Source organism: Pseudorasbora parva, chromosome 3 (assembly GCF_024679245.1).
Source record: "Pseudorasbora parva isolate DD20220531a chromosome 3, ASM2467924v1, whole genome shotgun sequence".
NCBI lineage: Eukaryota > Metazoa > Chordata > Actinopteri > Cypriniformes > Gobionidae > Pseudorasbora > Pseudorasbora parva.
In genome coordinates, this window is record NC_090174.1 from 52,394,151 (window position 1) to 52,414,662 (window position 20,512).

The 20,512-nt window shown below is 39.8% G+C and overlaps 1 protein-coding gene across 3 annotated transcripts in view; it reads left to right on the top strand.

The window, feature by feature from the left end:
- The window catches only part of sema4c (sema domain, immunoglobulin domain (Ig), transmembrane domain (TM) and short cytoplasmic domain, (semaphorin) 4C), a 185,360-nt gene that overhangs the window by 111,354 nt on the left and 53,494 nt on the right, over nucleotides 1-20,512 (top strand). The window contains exon 2 of one of the 3 annotated variants that reach the window (XM_067439429.1): nucleotides 10,263-10,301. The exons of the other annotated variants lie outside the window; for them this stretch is intronic. The gene's annotated coding sequence lies outside the window, so the exon portion shown is untranslated. The remainder of the gene's footprint in view (nucleotides 1-10,262; nucleotides 10,302-20,512) is intronic. 3 annotated transcript variants of the gene reach the window in all.

Consider the following 20,512-nt stretch of genomic DNA (forward strand, 5'->3'; position numbering starts at 1 on the left):
TGTGCGCAGCTGTGGGCCAGAGGTGGAGAAGCACATCCGCACAGAGCTGTGAAAGCGATACTTGCTTGACTGTTCTAGAAAAAAATCAAGTTTCAATAGACAAATTCTGTCATCATTCACTCTGTAAGTTTCTTTCTTCTGCAGGCCAGTGTTATTTTGGTAGTATACCTCATCGGCTTGTGAATTCCGTTTTCGGTAGCGTTCCTTCGCCTCGTTCTTCCGTCCAGGGGCTCGTTTTCCCGGTGTTGAGATGGATCCATCAGGCCAGTTTTGCGTGTCTTTTATGAGCTGCATATGGAGGCCGCTCAGAGTGGAAAGGTGGAGAGCGTAGGCCCTCTCGTTTGCTAGCAAATGACCAGTATCGACCATCTGCTATTTTAGTGTCCTTCCCCACAGGCTCTGCTAGTGATTTTTTCAAGCTGTGCCTTTGTTGTATATGAGAGTGACTTCACTATGCATTTGTGTTTGCATGGCTTTCCTTTCAATCCATCTTAAAATTAGGGTCAGATTTTTGTTTTTCTCCATTCAGAGCCACAGGTAGGAGCTGAACTGCATTAAAACGGCCAGTCAATGATTTCCTTTTGTGCGAGCCAGTTCCAAATGTCCTTTTGGAAATTGTGTTTACAGAAATGTTATTTAGAAGGGCAATCACATGTCTTTGCTTTTGCTTTGAGCAAGTGCAGCTTTTCTCCTCCCTCGCTTTTCTTTTCTGTCTCTCGCTCGTGCGTTCCTAACAGATGTTTGCCTGAATGCATCTCGGGCTCAGGTTGTTTACTGAGCTTACATCTGGTTTGGGTGCTTCGTATCCCCTTTGCCTGGAATTAATGGGTGTTTTTCTCCCCAAAAGCCAAATGTATTTGCTTAAGTGTATTGTTGCACACAATGGAGTTGGAACGGTGAAATCTCTAGTCGGTTTTAGCTGTAATTTGTTTTAACATTACAGTGTTTTAAACTCATCTGCACAGATAAGCAGTTGGGGATTGTTCAGACTTTGCAGTTCATATTAGTAGTGCTAGTATTCCGACAACCTTTAAGCCTGGGCATTAAGCTTAAGTACATAATGCATCCCAAATCGTTTGCGCAATGCAGACATTAGGGCTGCAAGATTAATGATAATAAAAGAGAAATTGCGGTATGAGTGTGATTATCAAATTGCGAAGACTGTGATTTAATTAAATAAATAAATGCACTGCGACTGAGTGTTTTAAAGCGAAGCTTAATATTCACCGGTGTTTGAGCAACTCAGAGTAGTTCAGTTCACAGTAAATGCTGCTGGACATGAACCCCAGCTCTGCTTTTTCCTTGAGTTTGGGTAATTTAAACATGCATTTGGGAAAGCAACATATGCCAAAATCCTTAACTTGTAATTTTTTCTTTGAATTGTGTCTTAACAGACATGAATGATGTGTCTTGTAAGATGTGCATTACTTTTTAAGGGTCATTTACCTCGTGTCAATCAGTTACATATTATTATTTTATTCCTTTTTTTCAAGAATTGCAAATCACTGTGATCTAATATGGTTAAGTAGTATCTATACAGTGAGAAAAATAAGTATTTAAAAACCCTTCTATTTTGCAAATTCTCCCACTTGGAAATCATGGAGGGGTCTGAAATTGTCATCGTAGGTGAAAAAAACCTGAAAAGGGCTACGGGGAAATTGCCAAGCAGCTTGGTGAAAAAAGGTCCACTGTTGGAGCAATCATTAGAAAATGAAAAATTAAAAATCATTAGAAAAGTTAAACATGACTGTCAGTCTCCCTCAGACTGGGGCTTCATGCAATATCTTACCTTGTGGGGCCTCATTGATCCTAAGAAAGGTGAGAAATCAGCCCAGAACTACACGGGAGGAGTTGGTCAATTACCTGAAAAGAAGTGGGACCACCGTTTACAAGGTTACTGTTGGTAATACACTAAGACGTCATGGTTTGAAATCATGCATTGCACGGAAGGTTCCCCTGCTTAAACCAGCACATGTCCAGGCCCGTCTTAAGTTTGCCAATGACCATTTGGATGATCCAGAGGAGTCATGGGAGAAAGTCATGTGGTCAGATGAGACCAAAATAGAACTTTTTGGTTATAATTCAACTAAACGTTTTTGCAGGAAGAATGATGAGTACCATCCCAAGAACACCATACCTACTGTGAAAAAATGTGGGTGGTAGCATAATGCTTTGGGGGTGTTTTTCTGCACATGGGACAGGGCGACTGCACTGTATTAAGGAGAGGGTGACTGGGGCCATGTATTGCAAGATTTTGGGGAACAACCTTCTTCCCTCAGTTAGAGCATTGAAGATGGGTCGAGGCTGGGTCTTCCAACATGACAATGACCTGAAGCCAGGATAACAAAGGAGCGGCTCTGTAAGAAGCATATCAAGGTTCTGGCATGGCCTAGTCAGTCTCCAGACCTAAACCCAATAGAGAATCTTTGGAGGAAGCTCAAGCTCCATGTTTCTCATCGACAGGCCAGAAACCTGACTGATCTAGAGAAGATCTGTGTGGAGGAGTGGGCCAAAATCCCTCCTGCGGTGTGTGCAAACCTGGTGAAAAACTACAGGAAACGTTTGACCTCTGTATTTGCAAACAAAAGCTACTGTACCAAATATTAACATTGATTTTCTCAGGTGTTCAAATACTCATTTGCCGCTGTATCATACAAATAAATAGTTAAAAAATCATACATTGTGATTTCTGGATTTTTATTTTATTTTTTAGATTATGTCTTTCACAGTGGGCACGTACGAAAACAATTTCAGACATTTCCATGATTTCTAAGTGGGAGAACTTGCAAAATAGCAGGGTGTTCAAATACTTTTCCTTACTGTGTGTGTGTGTGTGTGTGTGTGTGTGTGTGTGTGTGTGTAGACTTGTAGATGAGACAGGTATCTACATTGGATATAAGCTTTTTTCAGTAAGAAACCACTTAGTAACACCCTAGTAATCTTAGCAATAGAGGTGCCCTTTCAACCACGAACAACACAGCAGGAGTATTGCAGTGCAACAACATGTTTTGGACGATGTTGGTCTAGAAAATGTAGCAATCTAACTCATTTTGGCATTGTTTCGCCCTTTAACATAATTCCTTCCCGTGTGAAGATTGAACCATTAGCAGCAGGAAACACCAGAGGAACAAACAGTTAAGCACACCAGCATTCACACACACAATAAAAGTGGCTGTGTGTTGCCATTGGGGCAGAAACACAGCCAGGGAAACAGCTCCACAGCTGGGCTCGGCCCCCTTCCCTTAACCCTCCCCCCTCCCTTGGGAGATAAGTCCACAAAAAGTCCCCCCGCACAGGCCCGGACCACCCCAACACCGTTGCCTCCTGTCCTGGTGTAAGACGGGTTACTTTGCCCGTTTCTACAGCTTGATCCCCGATGCAGATCCCCCCCAGATGTGCAAGACCCACAGGATGGAGTAACAATAGTGAGGCTGTTGCCGAGGCCATTAGACCCTGGTGAGGCAGTGTGTGCGAGCGCTTAGCCCTTCACCCTCCCCCATCTTCTGCAGGACGACCTTTAACCCTGGTTCGCTACATGCTGCACACCTCCTGCTGCGGCTCTCACACGCCGCCACACTAGCTCTTTCACTCAGAGACGAATGCAGATAGATAGAGACAGCATTCTGGTATAAAATAGCAAGAAAAAGAGTGATCAAATGCAAATGCTACTGGAGGAGGAAAGATATGCATCTGCAAAATTCATATTTGAGCCGCACACCCTCAGAAACCACTGCGACCATCGTATTCAACGCTGTCTGTGCAACAGAGTATTCTTAAAGCAGTAGTGCAGCCAAAAAATGAACAAAATCTGTCATTATTTATTCACCCTCAAGTTGTTCCAAACCTATATGACTTTATTCTTCCATGGAACGATATACTTTTATGGTGCTTTTTGTCATTTTGTAGTTTGACACCGCCGGTCTTCATTCACTGTATGGAAAAGAGTTTCCTAGATATTCCTCATAAAGTCATGTGTTGTGTTTGGAATGACATGAGGATGAGTAAATAATGACAAAATATGTATTTATCATTTTTGTTTTATTTTAATTGTGTCATTTATTTTTGCAATATAAGTATATATTGTATTTTTTATTTTTGTAAAAATCTGTCTTTTTTACATTTATGCTTTGGCAATATAGTAAGTAAGTAAAGTACTTTAAATGGAAACTGTGAAAGAGAGAAATTCTTTCCAGAAGAGGCGACAGAGAGAGCAAGATAGAGGAGCAAAGCATGGGAGCACCCATAAACTCTGGACCTGAGAAACAGAGATAACAGCAAACCAGCAGACAGCAAATACAGCATCAATCTCCTCAGTCACTCCTTCTCTTTCTGCTCCTCTCTCCATCTCTTTTCCCTCCAGTGAGTCTTTTTTCCCTTGGATCCTCATGCCGAGTGCTCCTGTGTGTTTGTAATAGACCCTTTCCACGTGCTGCCTGCTCCTCTCTCTCTCTCTCTCTCTCTCTCTCTCTCTCTCTCTCTCTCTCTCTCTCTCTCTCTCTCTCTCTCTCTCTCTCTCTCTCTCTCTCTCTCTCTCTCTCTCTCTCTCGCGCTCTCTCTCTCTCTCTCTCTCTCTCTCTCTCTCTCACCTCTCAAGCACACATGGAACAGTTTATCTAGGAGCTTATTTTTTGCGCCTATTAAGCAAAGTTCCTTCTCAGACAAAAAAAAAGAAAAAGAAAAGGCAGCCATAGAGAGAAAAACTCTTTTTATTATGATTGTATAGCAGCACTTCGAAAAAGGCAGAGAGAGAGAGAGAGAGAGAGAGAGAGAGAGAGAGAGAGAGAGAGAGAGAGAGAGAGAGAGAGAGAGAAACCCCCCTGGTAAGCCACGGCTCTACCACGCATGAGAAAATCAATAAAGCATCTCTTTAAAAGAGGTTGACGGATAATGGAGAAAGACGGGTGGGAGAAACAGACCAGGTCCCATGGACACCTTTCTGCCCTTTCTCTTTTCCCTCCATCCCACAAACACACCATTCCCATTGTGAAAGAGCAGCACAAAGCAACAAAATTTTATCGCTGCCATTATTACTTCACAAATGCGTGTTTGCAGTGTAGGCTGTCTTGTTAATTGTAATGGGACCAATATAGATGTCATGTCACATCAGTACAAGCAGTGTGAAGAACATCTGTAATTTCTGGAGAGTGCTGTCCGACGGCCGTTACCCATTCATCTCAATGGCAGTTGCTCACCTGGTCTCTAACTTGACATATACATGCAGGATGTCGATCAGATTTTGTTAGAACTGGACACAAGGTGGCGCTCTAATGAGTTAATGTAAATTGTTTGCATATGATTCTGGAACTTTTTTCTGGAAGAAAGTGAGCGCGAGATTCTTTATTGATTTTCTCTCGCAAAGTTTCTCGGTGAACACATTTGCAAGAGAACGCAAAGACTTTGAATTTTTTTTTTCAATCATGGAGGATATCAGATTTTTTTTAGCATCCATTACTGCATTCTTGAGTATGCATGCTCATTTTTTCTATTTTTACATTTATATATTTTTGCCGTCATCTAACACTCGCATAAAATTAATCTTTAAAAACACTAATCATTTCATAAAATAAATGCAGTCTTTATCAAATTGCAAGATTCATATTTAATTTTTTACTGTACATTATAAGTATTATTAACTTTACCAAAGGATTGATGTTATTTAGTATTGCTTTATTTTTTAATTACATCAACCCTTGCTTTCCTTGCACTTTGTTGATTACTGTATAATATGTCCAGTCTAGCTTTGTTGCATTGCGCAACTCGCTTGCAGTGTAGACTGCATTGTTGATTATAATGCAATGCAGTTTAAACCACTCATTATGACTTCACTAATGTAATGAAGTTCTGTTGCATCGCATCGTGCCACAAGCTGAAAGAGTGCGCTACGGCAACGCAGCATGACATTACCGCTCGCTCTGCCCATCCAGCCTTCTGATGCTGTTATTGAATGTGCGCTGATTAAATTCACACAATCCACACACCCCCTCCTCTCCCTCAGGGAGCTTTTATTTAATTAATAATGCAGGCTTACCATTAAAACACTTGCTGTGCGTGTAGGTGTGTGTCTGACAGAGCGAGTCTCATGGCTGTTGTGTTTGTGATGGCCGTGTGACGCTGTGTGTGCACTTGTATTGTTGTGGTAGTGGGGTTCCCCTCCCGCCGTTAACAACGCAGTATTGTGTGTGTGTGTGTGGTTATTGAGTTAAACTGTGCCCAGGGCTGTCATGAGTGATCTGCATTAGTATGTACCTGAAGATGCAGGTATGAGTTGAATATTAGTGCTGGATTGTATATTTCAGATATGACATACTTATGAACGGATCATGTGTCCTGGGGTATTGATGGAATGTAAGTGTCAGTGTTTCTGTAGAGATGCTTCTGCTATTTTTAGGGAAGCACAATATATTGGTTAACCTCTTGATGTTGATAGATAGATCTGTCTGTCTGTCTAGAGACTGAGATACACTGCTTTCACAACTTTTGGGTTGATTTAAAAAATATATATTTTTGAAAGCATTTTATGCTTAACAAGGTGGCATTTATTTGATGACATTGTACAATATTATTTCGTTTTAAAGCTGCTGTCCCTAACTTTTTTTGTGTTCAAGATTTACAAAAATTATATTATGAGAATGTACAACATGAATCCATTTTCCAAACCTTGTTTTTGTCTTACCCTGAATCATTATGGTACACTTATAATAAGTATTTATATTGGGACTATTTCAGGCCAGACTGGTAGGTACCGCTGCGGAGGAGCACAGTCGCTGCGTGATCTGCCATAGACATGAACAGAGAGAAGTAGCTCCGGCTGCAATGTTCTTCCGCAAGACGCATGCAGTTCTGTTTATTAGCCACTGTTTATTAGCCAAAACTGTCTTTTGTAATGTACTTAAACTGTGTAATGTAAATAATGTATAACTGTGATGGCAAAGAATCACTCCAGCCTTCAATGTCAAATGATACTTCATAAATCATTATAATATGAGGATTTGGCCTTTTTTATTATTATTATCAATGTTGAAAACAGTTCTGCTGCTTAATATTTTGTGGAAACCATAAAACAATTCAAGATTATTTGATTAATAGGAAGTTCAGAAGAACAGCATTTCTTAAAAACAGAAATCTTCTGATTTTAATTCATCCTTAGAAGTTATTTCCAGTGTCATGCTGTCTAAAAGGGTTCAACATCCAGAGTGCTAATTGTAATAATATAACATACATATATATATATATATATATATATATATATATATATATATATATATATATATATATATATATATATATATATATATATATATATATATATATATATATATATATATATATATATCAGTATCTCGTTTTATTTTGCTTCTGCTACCTGTTGCAAAGCTCACAGATTTAGTTTGGATTTGTATCTCTAAATTAGTATTTGATTAGAGAGAGAGAGAGAGAGAGAGAGAGAGAGAGAGAGAGAGAGTGTGTGTGTGTGTGTGTGTGTGTTTGTGTTTGTGTTTGTGTGTGTGTGTGTGTGTGTGTGTGTGTGTGTGTGCGCCCGTGTTTATATTACATTGTGGGGACCAAATGTCCCCATAAGAATAGTAAAACCTTAGACTACCTACATTGTGGGGACCTGCCAGCGGTCCCCACTTTTCAAAATGCTTATAAATCATTCAGGATGAGTTTTTTTGAGAAAGTAAAAAAGCAGAATGTTTCCTGTGATAGGTAGGTTTAGGGGCAGTGTAGGGGGATATAAAATACGGTTTGTACAATATAAAAAGCATTACGTCTATAGACAGTCCCCACAAAGATAGTGAATCAGACGTGTGTGTGTGTGTGTGTGTGTGTGTGTGTGTGTGTATGTGTGTCTGTGTGTGTGTGTGTGTGTGTGTGTGTGTGTGTGTGTGTGTGTGTGTGTGTGTGTGTGTGTGTGTGTGTGTGTGTGTGTGTGTGTGTGTGTGTGTGTGTGTGTGTGTGTGTGTGTGCGTCTGTGTGTGTGCAACCGTGTGAGTATCTGGCTTTACATTTGACTAGTGTAATCAAGGATGCTGCACAGGTGGCCTGCATCCTCTCAGGAGGAGACCCGAGACCTCTTCTCTGCTGGTTTTTCTCTTTCTTTTGTTTTTCAATTCATGGCACTGACCTCAGGCCAGCCCAGTGGCGTACTTCTCCCCATCTTTCCCTTCTCTCTCATCTTTCTTTGTGTGTCTTCGTGCCTCTCTAAAATTGTATATTCCTTCCACCCCTGAACAGAAAATATATTCTCATTTGAAAGTGCCAAATCGCCCGTAACCAAATCACTTTGTACCCTGAACGTATCAATTTAAAGAGGCGCACGAAGCGCAACGTGAGCTAGCTGCACTGAAAGATTTCACAGTCATTGATTGGCTCTGGGTCCGTTGTGGATTTTAATAGTGGCTTTTAAACTTAGCAACATTTACCAGCCATTTATTAGCTGGCCATTGACCGAAAGTGGTTCTAAATGAATTTAGACCAAGGCCAGAGAGGGTTTGAGAGCGTCTGCATGGGTTCCGCTGAGTAGAACAGAAAAGGGCCTCAGCTTCTTCTTTCTTAGCTCTTTACTTATTAGAGATCCATTACGAGAAAGACGTCAGGACTAGCAACCCTATAGAGCAGAGATAGAGTTTCAATCCTTGAGAGTCTCTTGAAAATCAAAAGAGTGAGAGAGTGATACACAGCCTTTAGCAGTAGGTTAGATTGTTTTGTGGTCAGTCTGAAGGCTTTTTTTAGTAGCTAGACTTTATATGAGCCTGCTGGAAAACCAATGTACTATTGGTTGTTTGTAATCAAAACCAGCGGGAAGAACACTTTACGTGTACTGTTGAGTCTGCACCAGTGGTGACATCGAGGTGTCTCTTGCGTTGCCGTGGACTTCTTGGACATGCTTCAGCAAGGGTCCCGACAGTGCATCAAGTGCACCTTAGTGGACAGTGCCATTAGCAAGCATTTTTAGACCTGTAAATTAGAAGCTGTAAAAAGTCCATTTAGAAATTAACTGATAATAAAATAAAACATTTGGCCACTGCATGGCAAAATGTCTGCTAATTAAATTAAATATTTGTGTTTGTTTTGTTTTGTCAGTTTAGGGACACCTGTTCAACTGCTTGTTAATGCAAGTATCTAATCAGCCAATCATATGGCATGCATGGTCAAAACGATCTGATGAACCTCAGAATTAAGAAGGGTGATTTAAGAGACTTTGGCAAGGCTTGTGGTGGGTTGATGCCAGACAGGCTGGTCTGAGAGTTTCAGAAACTTCAGATCTACTGTTTTTTTTTTTTTTTCACATCCAGCCATCTCTTGGGTTTACAGAGAATGGTCAGAAAAAGAGAAAATATCCAGGAAGCAGCCGTTCTGTGAGCAAAAATGCCTAGTTGATGTCAGAGGTCAGAGGAGAATGACCAAACTGATTCTTGCTGATAGAAACGCAACTCAAATATCCACTCCTAACAACCGATGTTTGCAGAAGAGCATCTCAGAACACACAACATGTCAAACCTTGAGGCAGATGAGCTACAGCAGCAGAATACACACCGGGTGCCACTCCTGTCACTGAAGAACAGGAAACTGAGGCTGCATATTTCACACGGGCTCACCAAAAATGGACATTAGAAGACTGGAAATACATTGCCTGGTCTGATGAGTCTCGATTTCTGCTGCGACTCTCAAATGGCAGGGTCAGAATTTGTTATAAGCAACATGAAAGCATGGATCCGTCCTGCCTTGTTACTAATGGTTTGTGCTGGTGGTGGTAATACAGTGGAGTGTGGGATATGTTCTTGCCTACCTGAGTATTGTTGGTGACCATGTCCATCCCTTTATGACCACAGTCCCATACCCATCTTCTGATGGCTTCTTCTAGCAGGATACGTGCAATGTCACAAAGCTAAAATCATCTGGTTTCTTGAACATGACAATGAGTTATATTCGAATGGCCTCCACAGTCACCATATCTCAATACAATGGAGCACTTGGTTGAACGGGAGATTCACATCATGGATGTGCAGCCGAACTAGTGTCTTGTTTTATTTCCCGTGTCGACTTGGTTCGAAGTAACGTTACTTTTGACATCCCTAATCTCAGCGGTAAAATGTGCAGCTGGCAGTGAGACAGCACTATATGAGTTACTTTCTCTCTCTGTTAGCTTTTGACAGATGTGCCTCTAATCCATCCAAGCTCCCAACCACCACCATGGCCCTGTGTAACCTCTATTTTTCTGTCTCTCTCCCTGTGTTTCTTTCTTTCTATTCTCTATGCAGTGTTCTCTGACAGATCAGCTCTGCTGAGTTATATTAGAGGTAACGTGTGCTACTAAACAAACTTCTACACACTTATACACAGGGGAACACAGGCACACACACATGCTTGCATGTGCATATTGTCCCATTAAAATGATCCTCTTCTGTGCACACTCTGGCCTGCCTGTTTGTATTAGTAAGGGTGTTATTAATAAATATGACCTCATCTGTGTCCACAGAGAACTTCCTCTCCCTTCCCAGCTCTCCCTCTGTGGACTTCATTTGCTTTTCCCTTCTTTTGCACTGTTCTCAACACCCTTTCGTTCTATCTCTTGCTCTTTCAATGCAATACATCTTTCTGCGTCTCCACTATCTTGCCCTGTGTTTCTCACCTTTTCTCTGTTCTTGTTCTGTTTCCTCTGCTGTTTTTTTTCCAGTGTCATCCATCTGCTCACCCTCTGTTTCTCTTTACTCTATGGTCTGTTTCTGCCCTTCATTTATTCTGCCCCTTGTCACTCTCTGAGTCTCACATGTTCAGCTGTACTCTCATATTCTCTGTGAGTGTTGAGAACACAGAGAAACCAACAAAACCATGTTTCACTATAAAATCAAAAGAGAAAATACATATTTAAAATGTTTAGGTAATTTTTCTCCCTATGTTATCATTATTTTAATCCATCTATAGATTAGATTTTAATATAATAAATATGTAGTATTTTGTATTTACTGAAATACATAGATTTATTTATTTATTTATTTATTATATTGTATCAATGTATTACAGTAAATATTGCATTTAACACAAATGAAGACCTTAGTGATGCTTATTACCACTAATAATAAAGTTTTTATATATTTACGGTTGGAAATGTGCAAAATATCTTCATGAAACATGATCTTTACTTAATATCCTAATGATTTTTGGCATAAATGAAAAATCTTAATTAATTTTCTCTTATAATTTTGACCCATACAATGTAGTGTTGGCTATTGCCACAAATATACCTGTGTGACTTATGACTGGTTTTGTGGTCCATGGCAGCATATAAGTAATAATTAAAATATAGCAATATAGTGATAAGGAAAATATTTTAAAGATTGTACCTGATTAAAAATATAATGTGTTTACGTAGTTTTATGTGTGTGTAATATCACGTTGCTAAACAATGCAAATAAAAAATTAATGGACATATAGATTATTATTTCTTTCTTTTGAGTTTGCTGTGATATATGACATATTCTTGACACTTTTCGTGAGATTCACTCACCATCACTGTTAGGCTATAATTATTTTATGCCCATGATTAACTCTAGTTGTTGTTCTGTGTTTTTTTGTTGTTGTTTTTTTTTGGATAATTCCAGCGGCATATCTGCTTATCGGTTCAAGATGTATCATAATTAACCTTAAGATGGCATGTAGCTAATTTATTTTAACGATAAACAACTGGCAGCTGGTTTACTTTAATTTAACATTCACTGAATGCATTAGCTAATTTACTCTGACAGACTGCCATCAAACTATTTACCTGATGTTTAAACAGAAACATTGATTCATTTTAGAGCAGCGGCCATATGTGAGAATTATTGCAATTAGAACCAGCATGTGAGGCTTATCCCAAAGGCTTGATGTCATCACGCCGTAATTAGAGCCGATGATATTTCTTTCATGATGTGATGTTTTATACAAGGTGAAAAGGTGTATTAGGATGCTTCAGAGACTACAGTAATCAACTGGATACCATAGTATTTCCTCATTATAGCATGCAGCAGCTCTACGATATCCTTTGGGATGGAGTCTGAGGTAAACATATGAGCTCACCTCAACCTTACCTCACCTCTGTGCGTCTATGTGCGCAAAGGTGAGGCATCATATTTTTAACGGTCAATAAAGCATGTCAGTATGCACTTATTTGAAATGGATATGTGCATTTTTCTATTATTCATATCTCATGAATAAAACTCTTCTATAATATTCAGTTTTCTTCAGGCTCATCGAACACAGCTGAGATATCAGTAACCTTTGGAAAACTGACCCTCAAGCTCTCCTTTCTCACCCTGCGGGGACGTCTTTAGACCTCCGTAAAGCTCACAAACATTGAAAACGGAAACGTCATTAAGAGAATATTAGTTATTGAACTGTCGAAAACAGATCGGGGCGGCAGTGGCTCAGTGGTTCATGTAGGTTGTCTACAAACCAGAAGGTTGGTGGTTCGATCCCCGGTTCCACCTGACCAAGTGTCGAAGTGTCTATGAGCAAGACACCTAACCCCAGCTGCTCCCGACGAGCTGGATGTCGCCTTACATGGCTGACATCGCCGTCGGTGTATGAATGGGTGAATGTGAGGCAAAAATGTAAAGCGCTTTGGATAAAAGCGCTATATAAATGCAGTCCATTTACCATTTAGATAAAGGAGAGAGCAGCTTGTTTTATACCCGAGCTGACTAATGTAGAAAGCAATACCAGCTGATTTTTAAACAACTGAAAGTAAACCAAATTACTTAATGTTGTTTTTCATGCTACAACGTCTCCATCTGTCGCTTTTACTCTATCTCTTTGCAGTATACAGCAAAATATAATTACAGCCATTGTGAGAGAGGTCCTCGAGAATACGGTGGTAATTCTGGGTCGGAAAGTTTACCCATATGAAATGCTATCTAATGAGACAGCTAGTTTTATATTGTGATAATACGAGATTTTCTTTCTCCTGAGCGCCACCACAGCAGGACATTTTAAGCAAGAACACTTTATTGTGTACCCATAAGAGAAAGTAAGAAAGTTTGTTTGGTAGGGGCAGGTTTGAACCCAGTGCTTGAGAGCGGCTGTTTATATCAGTGGGCGTCTCCTAACATGGGATTTGTTTGGTTTGTACTTTTTTTATGAGAAAAATTTTCAGATAAATCTGACACAGCCCTGGGGTTTGTTGTGAAAAGGCTCGAAATGAAGCCAGAGCATTACTTTGTGATCCTCCCACTTATATAAACACAACACACACACTACGCAAAGGCACCCGAAATCTCTCTACCCACTCTCATATAGCATACAGATCCTCTCATATACTTTATAATTTGTATATTGGCATAACTATATGTATGTATAAAACACACCCAATATGGCAAAAAAAAAAAAAAAAATCAAATATATATTTGTTTATATATTTCTAAATATATGTAAAAAAAGAAAAAGAATTACCCACAGATCCATTATATTGTTACACAAGCGTTTTCTTTCACGAAACTGTGTTAATGTGAATACTCGCCAAGACGGGCATTTTGATATTATTTTGTGTGTATTTGATAATGCACAATAATTAGCGAAAAAGAACTCAATTTAGCATTGAGGGGTGGCTTTATGTGTGCAAACTTTGGGTGTGAATATGTGGAAATGAGTAAAATTATGCGCAATACGTGCAATCCCAGCGAAATTCAAGCCCTATAACACCAACTATATTAATCTGGAGCAAATTAAACGAGTGAGTGAGGGGAGGCGGGTTTGTGTGTCAGCTCACTGTTGGAGAGATAGCGCAGCTGGTATCGTGTCTGTGTTCTGCAGAAAATTATCACTGAAGGTTTCAGATATTTCAGTATCGATATGTCTCGATATGTAAAATCGATATTTTTGACAACACTACATTGCACTTAGTTTACTATTTCAGATGCCTTTTTAAAAGACTACAATTTAAATGTTTAATAAACCGGCTGCTGAAATCCACACACATTTGGTTGGCGGGTGTTCAAGCCTTGTAATATATATAGAGGGTTTACAACATTTTTAGCACATACTTGAAATATATTTTGGCAACCAAAACTATATTTTTTGCCAAATGGGACACACACTATGTGCTAAAGTGAACTTATTAAACATTTCACCATTTCTGGACAGAAAAGTTCTTTCAAGGTCACGGAGCTCTTAAAAGGTGCCGCATGAGTGAAACTATTTTAGCACAGAAGATTCTCTAGACGGTTTCTCAACCATCTCAGAACGGCTATCCTCCCACACACTGTCTAGTCATAGAGTGTGTGTGTGTTTGTATGTGTGTGAGCGTCTCCATGCTGGCCTTGTTGGTGGGTTGCTAATTTCTTGCCAGGCCCAGCAGCAGGTGGAGGGTATTACATGGTTCTTTCCCCACACATCGGCATAGTTAAAGAAATAACAAAAGCAACCCACGGCATTTTCTCTGACAAGCTTTTATCGGCTCAAACACACTAAAGCCAAAGCCCACTCTAATGAATGTGGCTCTAGCTGTGTGAATGTGCAACTAAATATTCATATTTGTCACCACCACTTCTTTCCTCCTTTTTATTCTCTTCTTTCTTTCTATTTTAGTGGATGGAGGTTGAGGGTCAGTGGGACAGCAGCTAATTTAAAGCGAAGGTCGGCCATCATGACCTTATGAATAATTGGCTTCTAGGGGCCAAAGGTCAATGGAAAAGTGCAGTCACTCAACAAATAGGGCACACACGGGCCGGCACTTCTGCTTCACTGACCCACACTGCCCCTCTTATGTGTGGACAGACTTTTATGGCCTTAAGAATGACCTTGCAAATAGACACTGGTAGAATCGAGGGACACTTTGATCAATACTATTGCTTACAAGCATGCTAATATCCACAGATGCTATTTACATTTAAAGGTGGTTTCACTCCATTTCACATACTAGCAAGTATGCACTGTTGCATATCCACGTAAGAGTTAGCATCTTAAAACTAATTTCTTAGAATTGCATCATTTTCAATTTTCACTGTAGAGTGGTGCATGCTAAGTGATGCTACTGTAACCCCTCTGGTCCTACTCGCTCTGAGCAGGACTTAAACCAGCGTCTCCAGCATGGGAGGTGGGTGCTCTAACACACGCGCTAAAGATCGCAGTCTCCAGCGTGCCTCTTAAGATCGGAGGAGCGAGGTTTACCCGCACAGCTCTCACTTTGTAGTTGAAATGTGATGCACACTTTGCAGAGCATTTGTGAGATCTTTTGTATTCTGCAAAGGATTTGGGGTAATATTAACAAGCCGTACACAAATCAAAAACACTTTTGGCATACTATTTTCAACATGCTAGGATTTAGAACATGCTAATTAGGATGGCTAGTATGCAAATTGAGATACAAAGCCCGACTTTTACATTCAGTGTTCTAACACGCACTAAAGATCACAGTCTCCAGCATGCCTCTTAAAGGGAAAGTTCACTTTAAAATGAAAATTCTGTCATCCTTTACTCACCATCAAGTTGTTTCAAACCTGTATGAATTTCTTTCTTCAGCTGAACACAAGGGGAGATATTTTGAAGAATGTCAGTAACCAAACTGTTAACTGGAGCCATTGACTTCCAATTGTATTTTTTTTTTTCCTACTATGGAAGTCAATGGCTCCAGTTAACTGTTTGGTTACTGACATTCTTCAAAATATCTTCCCTTGTGTTCAGCTGAATGAAGAAATTCATACAGGTTTGAAACAACTTGATGGTCAATAAAGGATGACAGAATTTTCATTTTAAAGGGAACTATCCCTTTAAGATCGGAGGAGCGAGGTTTACCCGCACAGTTCTCGCTTTGTAGTTGAAATGTTATGCACACTTTGCAGAGCATTTGTGACATCTTTTGTATTGTGCAGAGGAGTTTGGGTAATATTAACAAGCCGTACACAAATCAAAAACACTTTTGTTAAACTATTTTCAACATGCTAGGATTTAGAACATGCTAATTAGGATGGCCAGTTTGCAAATTGAGATACAAAGCACGACTTTTACATTCAGATCAGTACTGATCTTTGACTTTATTGGAACACGTGTTCCAATAACGTCGAAGCCAAAACAGCAGTTGAACCAATGACGTCCGATACGACACTCATGCAGTAAGCGCTAAGCCAATACTCTCGTAATTAGCACTGCTAGCACCAGTGTCTTCACCATACTGGAGCCAAAGCCAGCCTCAGATAAGCATCAGAGAGCATATGACTCAGCAGTGTCTTCCCTCCACTCTGCACGGCTGTGATTAGCGTTAGCGATGTCAGCTAATGAATCATCCGTATTATGCCGCTGTCACGCTTGATTTCAGGGTTTAATAAAGGGATGTTTTAATTTAGCTCTGACTGCTCTGTGTGTTTCTCCGTAGGTGAGAAGGTGGTCATATCAGGTTGAATTTATTCATGGCACAGGCTTTTACAACGGTACTGTTTCCAAAACTCGGTTACGGTGGCCCATGGTCGATTTGCTTTTAAACGAGAGGTTTTTAAAAGCGCGCATGGGCTACACATGTCTAATTCATGAGGCTGTTGAAAGGGTTTCTGAGTGACACAGAACATTTGCAGGCAAATTTGCTGAAACTAGTTACTACAAGTTAAATCTGAATTTGACCGGAATATTTTATCAAGGGAAAAGCTGGTTCATGAATAAAAAATGTTTTTTTGGATTCAGTAAGTTAAGTTCAGTTTTAGTAGTTAAAATACATCTGCAGTATGTAAATGTTTGTGTGTTCTGAGTGTGTTAAAATGTGCAATAGTTAGGGTGTGTCTCAGCTCCCTGCTAGTGTTTATGAACAACAGCAGAACTGATATTTATCTGACATTATTTTAATGTACTGATTATATTATATTATATTATATTATATTATATTATATTATATTATATTATATTATATTATATTATATTATATTAATTATATTATATTATATTATATTATATTATATTATATTATATTATATAAGGTTCGTTTTCAGTAGTTGTTATTAACTTTGAATTAGCATTTAGATAGCTACAGTACACCACAGTTTATCTGTGTCCTTAGAAGCTTAAAACTCAACTTTACATGTGCAGGTGTTTTTCATATCCCGCATTCTCCACCAGAAAAACGTCCAACTCCAACTTCTTAACCCACGTGTGTGTGTGTGTGTGTGTGTGTGTGTGTGTGTGTGTGTGTGTGTGTGTGTGTGTGTGTGTGTGTGTGTGTGTGTGTGTGTGTGTGTGTGTGTGTGTGTGTGTGTGTGTGTGTGTGTTTCACACAGGTGAAAAAGCAATGGAAATAATGTTTTTTGATGGCCGGTTTATTTTGGAAAATCAACACTGAGCGCAGTATGCCGGCCGACATTTTGTACACTAGTGTGTTTTTATGTGTGCTTCTGTGTACTTTCCATACAGTTAACCACCATTAGTTTGACATTTCCTTGCCTTTAAGAAGTGTGCATTAATTTCCAATGAGTCCTAGATTTGGCTAAACAGATCGTAAAGCCATTGGGATTTTTTTGTTTTACTAGTGCAGAAGGTTCAACTCCAAGCAGAGGGACTCTCTGTTAGGGGTTAAACGTTTTAACAGCCATGCTTCTGCAGAAACACACACACAATAGCTCTCCCAGATGGGCCGTGCTTCTAATTATGGCCCAAATTGAGTTTGCAGGTCATTTGATTAAAGTAATCTGATATGAGATATTCACAGAACTTAATTTTATGTGCGTGGGTGTGCAACTTTAACATACTCAAAGGGACAGCGTCCCTTTTTTTCTTAGTGATTCAATGTGACTGTGCTTTATTATAGCACGTGTAACTATATCTTCTAATCGATCACAGGGTGAAAGGATGAACTCTTCAGAAACCTAATCTGTTTAAACGTCCCCTCCTGTCTTATTCGTTACTCTGTCCTCTTTTTTGTGCTTTATTCTTGTTGCACTATGGATTCTTTCATCTATTATATGCATCTGTGTGACAGCTGACAGTCTTTTTCATGAGGGAGTATTTCAGACACCCTGGCTTCATCTCTCCGTCCCCTTTCATGTGGATGCTTTTCTATCTCAGAGAGAGAGAGAGAGATCACTCTCTAGAGAAGGACATTAACCTGATTGAAAGCACCCACCCCTCACCCTCCAAGCTAGCGTGACCTTCAGTCACTTGTCTGTGTGTGTATCTTACACTCCCACAGGAACTTGAGTGAAAAAAGGGTCCTCTGGTATATTTAGTGAGAAGCAGAAGAAAGACTCAAGATAAGGAAGAACCAGAGAGAAAATGGCTGTACATTTTGAGGCCAGTAGGCAGCTTCCACAGCAGGGAAGTTATCATGAGAGACTATAGGAATGGATGGTATGATGATATACTCTATATACCATGTGTAACCGGGTCCTACTCGACCCACTCCGAGTTTGATTTGAACTGGGGTCTCCTGCGTGAGAGGTGGGAGTACTCCGTTGATTTCTACGAGAAACCTTTGGACTCATACACAGACGTGTTGAGCATGGGAATTTTATTGTCATGATGAAATTATAATGGGTTATGATTTTGCCATTATGACATGCTGTAGTGTGATTCTGAATTTTATCAGCCAGCATCATTTTATTGTAGACACGTTTGAACACGGAACCAAGCCCATCCCTAAACCTACCCATTTGTGTGTTATATGATATAAAACACAGGATATAACCGGCAGATACAACTGCAATTTATTTAAAAAGTACAAATATTTTAAGCGCTAAAATAGGTGATCCAAGGCCAAACGATTGATTTGTGTTAAGAAAATCCCCAAAAGCGATCAGCATCTCCATCCGCCGAAGATCATGCACACATTCAAATTTGAAAAATGTAAATGTTATGTCAGATTTCATAGTAAATTTGCATTGGCTCTCATATGTCTCGTGACCAATTTGTCATTACGTCAGCTTTGATTGTGAAATGTCATTGGCTCTTGTGTGTCTCGTGACCGAATGCATCATGCTAAAGAGTTGTGCGTTTCTTTTGAATGCGATATGACTGACGTGAGTTCAAGGAGCGGCAGGATCATCATTTCAGCGATTAAAACAACTCTGTTCTTTACATGAAGATACAGTATGACTTCAGAAGACTTAGAATACAACTTGAGTTAATTGACGTGAATGGAGAGTTTAGAGGGACCTCTTCAGGCTCCAGGATTAAAGGAACAGCCTTTGAACTTGTCTCGTTTACCAGCCGATCATTGAATTGCGTCGCATCAGAAGTCACAGACTCCGCGTCATACCAGACAGTGTGAGATGAACAAGCGGCCGTTTTCTCTTTCACGGTAACCAATTATTTCTCTCAATCAAATTAACTCCTCGCTTATGCTGACCAACAACAACACTGACGTGTCCTTTTTTTAGCTCACAGGTGAAATAGACCTCGCCTTTATATACTAATTTCCGCTAATTAATTTAATTTAAAGTGACAGTGAACGTAAATTCCTATTTGCTATTCTGTTACAACATATGCAAACAATTAAATGCGTCTAGATCTGACACATTAGGCAAATAACTGAAATCAATGGAGTTCCCTGCGCGTCAGAAAATGACGCTAAAGGGGTACCATGTGTGTTAAAAAGTGATGCCGAGGGGTCCTGAACAAGCGTCAATCAAGCGGCAACCTCCCGCGATCTCTCTTGAAGCCAATACGGATGTAATGTAAACTGCAATTCCTCAACTGGCCACTAGGGACAGGCTCCAGAAGGGAGCAGAATCTCATTGAGCCCCATGTTAAAATTTAAAACAGAAAAAAACATGTTTACAGCCTGGTACAAATTGTGGTTTTGGCTTATAAGGCTAATTTTGATCTTCATGACAACTCTGAGGGGGGTGAATTTTTTTATAACTCATTCGTTTACGTTATATAAAGTCTCAAGGTTCTGCATAATTAAGGGCGTGGTTACAAGTGGATAGCCTTTTTTTTTTTTTTTTTACAAGTGGATAGCCTTTTTTTTTTTTTTTTTACAAGTGGATAGCCATTTATCCGCCGTCTATAGTTATTGCGTCACCTCAGCTCCGCGCACATCCCGCCTTTTTGCCCATTTTCTGTTATCCGGGAGTGACACGCGATGACTCGCTCACAAGATGGCAACGCCCAGCTCGGCCATACTTTAAGCTTCAGAACGGCTTATCGGAATCCTATGGGTGACGTCACGGACACTACGTCCATATTTTTTTACAGTCTATGGCGTCAATATGTGAAGAGTTGGGAGTGAGAACGAGTTGACCAATTAGCGTCTGTTTTGACTATAGCGCAAACCTAAGTAAATCATCTTGCATGGTTCATTTAAATATTCACCTCCCATAAATTTTGCATCTGAAAGCGAAACTCCTACAAATGCGTATGCAATAAAGGTCAACCACAAAAATAACGTGGCCCACCACGCCTTTTCAGCTCATCAGCATCAACTTAGTCCATTATATACGTCACAATATCTTCTTTTGTGTTCTGCAGAAGAAAGTCATACAGGTTTGAGTGAGTAAAAGTGAGGACAATTGTGATAGAAATTTCAATTTTGATTTAACTACCGCTTTAATATTCA